This window comes from Sceloporus undulatus, chromosome 3 (assembly GCF_019175285.1).
Source record: "Sceloporus undulatus isolate JIND9_A2432 ecotype Alabama chromosome 3, SceUnd_v1.1, whole genome shotgun sequence".
NCBI lineage: Eukaryota > Metazoa > Chordata > Lepidosauria > Squamata > Phrynosomatidae > Sceloporus > Sceloporus undulatus.
In genome coordinates, this window is record NC_056524.1 from 183,579,515 (window position 1) to 183,588,658 (window position 9,144).

The 9,144-nt window shown below is 39.5% G+C and overlaps 1 protein-coding gene across 2 annotated transcripts in view; it reads right to left on the bottom strand.

Moving 5' to 3' along the window:
* The window catches only part of ADGRA1 (adhesion G protein-coupled receptor A1), a 484,111-nt gene that overhangs the window by 246,740 nt on the left and 228,227 nt on the right, over nt 1-9,144 (bottom strand). The window lies entirely within an intron of this gene.

Genomic DNA, 9,144 nt, shown 5'->3' on the forward strand with positions numbered 1-9,144 from the left:
CCTATCTCTTTCCCCTTTTTATGCATCAGACACAAACAGCTACTTCTTTGAAAACCAATACATATTTATGAAGACACTCAGCTGATGTTAGAGGACAATGGGCATCTGAGAGAGAGTTCACAATGTTAGAAGCATCTCTTATTACAGTACAACTAAGTTTCAGTATACTTGGCTTCTTGTCAGATTCTGTTGTAAACAGAAGCACAAATCAGAAATATAATTCCACCATTCAATTCCACTTAGGAAAGAATTCAGAAGTATACAAAACATATCAATACCGGTGTGGTTTGGACCAAAAAAATGTTCATGGAAATTGAGACTGACCATTGATGAAAGACTGACTGAGAGACAGATACACTCAGTTCCCAATGAAATCAATGAAAGTGAAGTGATGACTAAATTGTTCCATTAATTTCAAGAGGCTTAAGTTCAATCAATGTTATGTCTTGTATAGAGTTAAGTGCATCTTAATTTCACTTAATTATGTGTCAGACTCTGACGAAACCAAGTAGTTTAACAGGAATTATTGGCATTCTCACAAACATGCAGTACTTTGTTTCAAAAAGCCAGTTTCAATTTATAAAGCTGGCTAAATTTATTCCTCTAAGCATGCCTATTCTTATCCTATTTTGCAGGTTATTCCATTAACATAAAGCATTTTTTCCACGTTGCCTTTATCTTTTATGAACCAAAATTTCAAAATGAAACGTTGGAAACTTTCCACTAAAAATGAGATGACAATTTCAGCAGCAGCTAGCATTCCATTCTAAGTTCTCTTTTGGGCACAACAGCGGTAGGCAACTCTTTGTGTTAGTTGTTAGGGAATATTGGTTTGATCCTCTAGAGAAAATATGTCAGAAAATTATGGTAAATAGTCTTTGGTTGAAATGTTTTTACAGTATGAGTGTACCTCATGAGAATTCAGTATTATTTTTCTGTGTAACTTTAAATACAGTTAATAATTTATTGTATTTATGGCCCTGCACTTGCAAGGGTGGAAAATCCCAAGTGCACTTTTACCATGAATCTCACACCACTCTTCCTTTCTTTCTATAACAGTGGTTCATAACTTTTGGTCCTCAATTTGTTTTGGACTTCAGCTCACAGAAACCCCAGCTAACTTGGCCAATAATCAGGAATTATGGAAGCTGAAGTTCAAATCATCTGGAGGACCAAGGGTTGGGAACCACTGCACAATAGTATTTAACCACCATTGTAATTAACTCTTGCACAGAAAGCCACTAGTGTTGAGATTTATTTTGACTCAATTATTAAATTATTAAAACTTCAGGGATGCAAGAAGGTACAACTTTTACGGTATTCACTGTATCCAAAACCCTGGGTTTAATTTAAAGGACATTCTCAAAGATGAACCAAACTCACTTACAGGTATTTTGACACAAAACGCTTTTCTGACTGTACAACATGCCAGCCAGGTACTTATAAATGACACAAGAATGGACAAAAATGTCAGCAAATGGTATTCTCTTCCTTTATGAAGAAGTGTATTGCTTTAAAGGTTAAAAAAAACTGACTGGTGATATAAAACCTAGATATCTCAGATGACAGCATTGCCATTCAAGCTATGTTGACCCATCAGGGCAGTCAACATCTTCCATAAAGGTGATATTGGGTGACCTTTACTTTATAATCTCTCAACTGTGTAGGCTGCTTAAACACAAAATTGCTATACTTGTGTTCTCTCTCCCCCTCTCAAACTGCTGTGCACTTTCTTGGGGCTTACTTGTTTCCCTTTTAAAAAGAAAAAAAGAAAAAAATCTCTCCCCAAACAGAAATCTCAAATATAAGGGGGACAGGTTTTCAAGCAGATTTTTTCTGCTGTACTGGTCTTAGAATCACAGAGCTGGCGGGGACAGCAAATACCCTGTAGTCTTCCTTTTTCTTTTTGGGTTTGAGTGACAGCAAAGGATGAAGCAAAGTTATAAAAATTGTCTAGCATCTTTTGAGTAAACTCTGTGAATGAATTGACTGATGATACAGCCACATTTGCTACAGGAGTTTGCTGAGCCAAGAGTTCCAGCAGCTCCACAGAAATCCCAATCTGGGCTACAGATGGCATTTGGAGGATGTTCATGGCTCCAAACAGATGTTGGCTGTCCTTCCCAGTTTTTAGGCCAGTAAATTTGAAGATGGCACTTGATTTTTCATTTGTCACAAAACCCAGCAGCTACCACACCGCTACCCCATTCTCAACAGGATAGCAGAAGTAAATGGACCCAACCATGCCCCCTGCCCCACCCAACCCCAAAATATGACATCCCCCCTGTAGTCCAACTCCCTGTCTTATGCTGACAAATACATTTGCCAATGCATGTATAATTAAAAATAATAATTGTAAGCTGCTCTGATAGCCTTTAGGGCTGAAGGGCAAGGTATAAATACCATAATAAATAAATAAATAAATAAATAAATAAATAAATAAATAAATAAATGTGTTCAAAGGAAGAGCCACTGCCTGTTGTCTAATGCAACATAATCCATTCCACCATTTTAAGAAGGCATTCCCTTGCAAAAAAAAAAGTGCTGCTCTTTTCTGTTCTCTGCATTTCATAGGTAATAATGAACGGTATCTTCTATTAAACTTACAACAAAACAGTGGTGGCTGGTGACTTTCATTTCAGTGGAGCAATGAATCCAATATCTGTTTTATTCAGAATCTTAAAGGCGCTATCCAAGCTACCTAACCCTATTCCCCAACAGAATTCAAAGACATAGCCGTGTTAGTATAGAAAATCAGTTTGCAAAGTGACCTTGTAGCACTCTTGAGACTAAGGTCTGAAACAGACAGGAGAAAAGGAGTGGCTTCCAGCTCCTTTGGAGGCCTAGTGTGTAGATGACATATGCTACGATGTGACTGGAAGCTGCTCTGGTCATAAGCCGCCGGCAAAAGAAGTGGAGAACAAATACTCTTTGCCAGCAGCTTGACTGAGAGTGCTGCAGTGGCCTGCTTCAGAAGTGGGCTGTCTGGTTGCCATGATTCTGGGCTGACCGAGGTGCTGATAGTGGCTGGAGCAGCTGGAGGCCACTCCACGCCACCTGTCTGCTTAGGCCCTAACTGAAAGAAAGAAACTGGTAGCATGAACTTTTGCAGACTTGAGCCTACTTCCTCAGTGCATCTGTGGAAATCTTTAGCTATTTCCATTTTCTCATTATCTAAGTAGCATTTATGTAGATCCGCCATGGTCATTACAGTTGGCTCTTGGTATTTGCAGACTTACCATCAATGGATTTGAGGTTGTTGTTTTTTTTAAAGGGGGAGGTTGGTGGCTTCTCAGGGGAGCATTTGCTTGACTCAGCTCTGCACAGCTCCTCCACTTCTCCATGTTTGGTTCTTCCCAATTGCTTGGGAAGAGTGCATCACTGAAGCTGGATTAGGGAGCCTCTATGGGGGATCCTCATTGCCCCTATACCAAGGGGTAAGTGTCACCGCAAAGGGGTGCTTTCCACCTTCTTTTTCCTTTCCTTTGCGCACCATCACTCTCACTCCTATGCACCACCATTCGGATTCCCCGCGGATACCAAGGGCCCACTGCATTTTTGTTTTGTTTATGTTCAACAACAAGCCTGCTTTCCATGATGACTACCACTAATTACATGGTGTCATCCACATATCTTAGATTGTTCATATTACTCATATCTTCATACCTTCTTCTTCTGAGTCTAAACCTGCTCTTCATACTATGAATTATTCTCATTATGAACTGTCCTTCAAAGCTGAAAAGGACTCATTAGATGTTGGCACTCACTAGATTTTTCTATCAGTATTACAATGCAAAATGCAAAAACAGGAAATGCAAATGTTCCACTTCTAAGCCTTACGCCAATTAAAACTGAGCAACAAATATTCACATCAACCTATAAATGGTTGTTGCTTTGAATATTATATTAATACTTGTACTGGAAATACAAAATGTCAGTGATCTCCAATCACCCTTTGTTAAATTTGATATTCAACCTCACTTGGCTGTCAATGAGCCTTAACAGAACAAGGTAGGTAACTACAGGAAGAACAGCTTTATTCAGTATACATGACCATGCATATTGACTAGAATAAGAACCATCTGGCTGTGGCAAATGATTAATTAATTTACATTCTTCAAGGTATCCTAGGGGCAGTGGTTACTTTGGTGAAACTATTTACTAACTTACCATCTGGATATGACAAGTGATGAATACATCTTATTCTCCCTAGAAACTCTCTAGCAACTAAATTAAGCATAGAAATAACTGAGAGAAAAAAAAGATTGCTCATCTCTGCTGCTCTCAACATCTGAGAAGGGAAAAAAGTTAGGTTTGAGTTTTCATATGAAGTGATGGGTAACCAGAAGTGTGAATCCACAGACTTGCAAGTGCATACTATCTAACACATACATGATGAGAATTTTTGTCCTTTCTCCTCAGGCCTGGAGCCACCAGGTTCATTGTGTAGCCTCACTTCACATTCTTATTTTGGCACAGCGATCTGAACATCTCCTCCTCCCCCCACATGCACAGGCATGCATTTTGGGGAGCTCAATATGTGGGATATGGAGAGATATGGGAATAAAAGGAACAGTCTCTGATGTCCCCTCAGCCACAGAGTACCCTATGCAAGAGGACCCTGTGTTGTCAATCCCACTCTGGGCCTAAAGAGGTAATATTCCCATCCCTTGGGTAACTCATTAGTGTACCCTGACTAACTTTAATATGAATGCAGTGCAACTCCCAAAAAACTTTCCGTTTTTCTTTTCAATGGTGACAATAAAATACATAGATAATGACAGCCCTTTTATGATATAACTGGCATGTTAGAAAATGTTCTATAATGTACAGTGCAAGTTATTTAAAGAAAAGGCTCTGCAATGTTGTGCCACTGCCTACAGCACCGGCTGTTACCAAATATGGAAAGCTCAATGCAGAGCAATCTTTTAAATAACTAATCTGGGGCAAAGTATTTTCATTTCAAATAATACATTTTCATCTCTTCAACTATGCATAACTAATTCAATAGATTATGTAGAGCTTTTTTGTGCAAAGCTATTCCTTTATTGTCTTGCAATCCATATCTCTGTCATGATTGTTGCATGCTGATGGTCACTGAAATGTCAGACAGAAGAGTAACCAAGAAATAAGAGGTCAGAGCAGCATATTCCCATTTTTCACTCTCTGAGAAAGGTTTTCAGAACCTGACCTAATTTCCTGTATGAATCTGGAAGACTCAATCTCAGTTCTGGCAAAGAAAGGGAAACAAATTACTGGGACATGAAGACTGTTTGTTTTGTCCCCCTTTTATATGTGTTCATCTGCAGGGAGATATATATGCAGGGAGGATTCTTTCCACAATTTAGGCGAAAAGCCTGCATCACCTATATCTAGTCCAGGCCGCTATCAATTATTAATATGAACAAAGAATTTCAAAAATGAGTGCTGATCCCCAGAGTGCACTGCTGCACAAAATGAGTATCAAAGGTTAAAACATGGAAAATCAAGAGAGGATGTGCATATCTGGCTGTTTAAAACCCACTAAAACTGGCTAGCTTAACTCATTTGACACTGGAGTCCTGTAAACATTACAGTACTACTCCAGCTATGTGGGAACAACTGTACTATGAGAAGCTGCCTACCATATGCTTGCAATGACCCAGATTCACAGAGCAGGGGGATGGGTGCTGATGACTTGGAGGTTTCTTTATTGTATGGTGAAGTGAACTGGCAGAGATCATCATAACATTCCTAGCAAATATCCACTGTTATGGATTTATAGATTATATATTCAAATGTACCTATAACAATAAAAGAGGATGACCCATAGCACCAAGATGATGAAACATTGTTAGCTGAACCTTGACACCCATATTAAGGAGATTTTAAAAGTGTGCAATTCAAAGTTATTTGGATTTTAAAGCCTATGGATTGGTTTTTATTAACTTAAATATGTCCATGTGTTTGAAACTTACATGGTACTGTCCTCACTGGCAGACTCCCCAGACCAGTGTGTAGGCTCACTATTGATAAATGTTTGGGCTAAGGATTTGATGGACGCTATTACAGGGAAGAAAATGTGTGGACCACAGCAGACTGCATCATGAACCATGGCAGATGAAATTAATGGTGCTAATACCCATGGGTTCATTCAAACAGGCCAGCCACAGTTTGTCCTACTCTGACAGCTGTATACCTTTGCTGCAAAGTTTTCCAAGCATCAAACTAAGTGATATTTTAATTTCTGCAAAACCAGCTCTGTGTATGCAATATGTACTAACCACAAGCTTCAGTTTCAGCAATTTCAATTAGTTCAGCAAACTGAGAAACATGGGGGAAAATGTCTGGTTGACTCAGATTTAAATCTGAAACTTGATTCATAAGTCCAAATCTTTGTGTGTCATAATGGGAGTTTAACTGGGGAAAATGAGTGAATACAGTGGGCCCTTGGTATCCACTGGGATTTGGTTCCAAGACCCCCTGTGGTTGCCAAAATCCATGGATACTCAAGTCCCATTATAAACAATGGCATAGTAAAATGGTGTTTGTATATAAAATGGAAACTTTTAACATTCCTGCTCTTAGGAAAGAGAGCTGACAAACTATAGTGATCAATGGATCAGTGCTGCAATGTAGCATTCTGCACCATTGTGAGCAGACAGTCCTGATGAAACCATTAACTGAGATTAGAATTTAGGACTGCCAGTTGCCAAACTCTCTCTTTTCCTCTCTTCCTCCTTCCTCTTCCTGCACTCCCCACCATAGTGTTTTTATTATACAGGGAGCTTGGTGAGAAATGTATTAACTGGAGCATAAAAGATGCTGCCACATAGACAGCAGCAGAAGGAAAACTTTTTTCCTCTATGCAATTATTTCCTCTACATATAAACACAGAACAAACTTTTAAATGGAACATTTCAAGAAACAAACCAAAGGCTTTAAACAGATTCACTGATATGCAAAAATGTTTAGCAGCTGTTATGTATAAGAGTTGTGTTAAATGCACGTGCAGTGCATGAGTTTATTTCTCATTGGTTGAGGAATTGGTTGACCAACATGAAAACAGTGCCAATGCGGTTAGCAAAGGTTGCATTACAATTTAATCCATTGCTTCCAGCTTTGCTCTTGCCTAATGTGATCACTCTCAGATAATGCAATATGTAGTTCTCCTGTTTGGTTTACCTATGTCAGGTGTCATATGGAAGATTTATTTTATATCACCTAATGGGACAAGGCTTTTGTAGTTTGCTTGCAACACAGTTTATCCTATGCATGTGCACTCACACACACACACAGCAGATCCCTATTTGGGATCATAAGCCATAAGGAAAAACTCCTCTGTTGCCATTGTGAACTCTGCTGGCATTTGTTAGAATGCCTGGAAGCTGGAAAGCTATTTAAGGAATTGGGTTTCAGAGAGATGTCTGAAAAGCGAATAAATACATAGGATTGAAAAAATGAGTGCAAATAGGGAGGTTTTATATGTAGCCCTCTGGTTGATAGTTTTTTAAAAAAAATCTTGCTATGGGTCTGCACACAGAGCTGACCTGAGCTACATGAACCTCATGTAGAAAGCCTTGCAATATCACAGTGGATGCTGAAGAGACCTCTCAGATCACATAAAGGTGTGAATGGATTTCTGCTTCAATGTTTGTACCAGCTCTGGATGCATCTTTTTGGTAGTATGGAAAGCACTAGACATGTTAGAGGTTGAATGAAAGTCATGACTGTGGTAATATGTTTAGCCTACTTTACAGTCCAACTATTATAAGGTTCCTTCCATCAAGTCCAGTTCTCACTGGTTTTAATAATTCCAATCACAACATCCACCGTAGATCTCAGATAGCAATAATGAAACTATGGCAACAACAAATAGAAAACCTCTTCCAAGTAAAGTAAAGTAAAATATTTCCAAGATGATGAATAAAAAGTGCTAATCTCCTTATGATAATCCTTGATGATTTGATTGCGTGCCTTTGGGAACAGCTAGAAAAAGGCAACCAACAGAGTTCACCTCACTAATTAATTCTTAAATTATTTTTTTTTGCATGATTGTAAGGCAAACTTTCATTTATACAACCTGGTTTGTAGTTGAAGTTCTCTCTTGCCCAGATGTATACAGCTATTGAACTGTGTTTTACTCATACAGGCAACAGCTGCAAAGGCCACACTTGTATAAACTCAATACCAGAATTGTGGTACAGTATATATAGGAAAAACTTAGGAGTAGGACCTAATTGCCAGTCATGGTCCATATGGAGATCAAAGGGAGTCAATGGATACTCAACAGGCCTTCTGAGACCACCACTCTACAAATGTGTCACTCTGTAAATGGTCTACAGTAGTGGTTCCAACCATTGATCCTCCAGATGTTTTGAACTTCAGTTTCCATAATTCCTGCCTGTTGGCCAAGTCTGAACTCCAAAACAAATGGAGGACCAAAAGTTGGAAACCACTGGTGTAGAGATCTGAGAGAAACTGAGGTTTCTTGACTGGTCCAGACATTCCATGAACACCTCAAGCATCTCATTGCACTGAACATGAGTGAACAGTGCGATGCGGCAGCTAAAAAGGCCAATGTAATTTTAGGCTGCATCAATAAAAGTATAGTGTCTAGATCAAGAGAAGTAATAGTGCCACTGTATTCTGCTCTGGTCAGGCCCCACCTGGAATATTGTGTCCAGTTCTGGGTGCCACAATTTAAAAAGGACATTGAGAAACTGGAGCGTGTCCAGAGGAGGGCGACTAAAATGGTGAAGGGTCTGGAAACCATGCCCTATGACTTAGGGAGCTGGGGATGTTTAGCCTGGAGAAGAGAAGGTTAAGAGGTGATATGATAGCCCTGTTTAAATATTTGAAAGAATGACATATTGAGGAGGGAGCAAGCTTGTTTTCTGCTGCTCCAGAGAACAGGACCCGGAACAATGGATGCAAGCTCCAGGAAAAGAGATTCCACCTCAACATTAGGAGGAACTTCCTGACAGTAAGGGCTGTTCGACAGTGGAACACACTCCCTTGGAGTGTAGTGGAGTCTCCTTTCTTGAAGGTCTTTAAGCAGAGGCTAGATTGCCATCTGCTGGGGATGCTTTGATTTGGATTTCCTGCATGGCAGGGGGTTGGACTGGATGGCCCTTGCGGTCTCTTCCAACTCTATGATTCTAC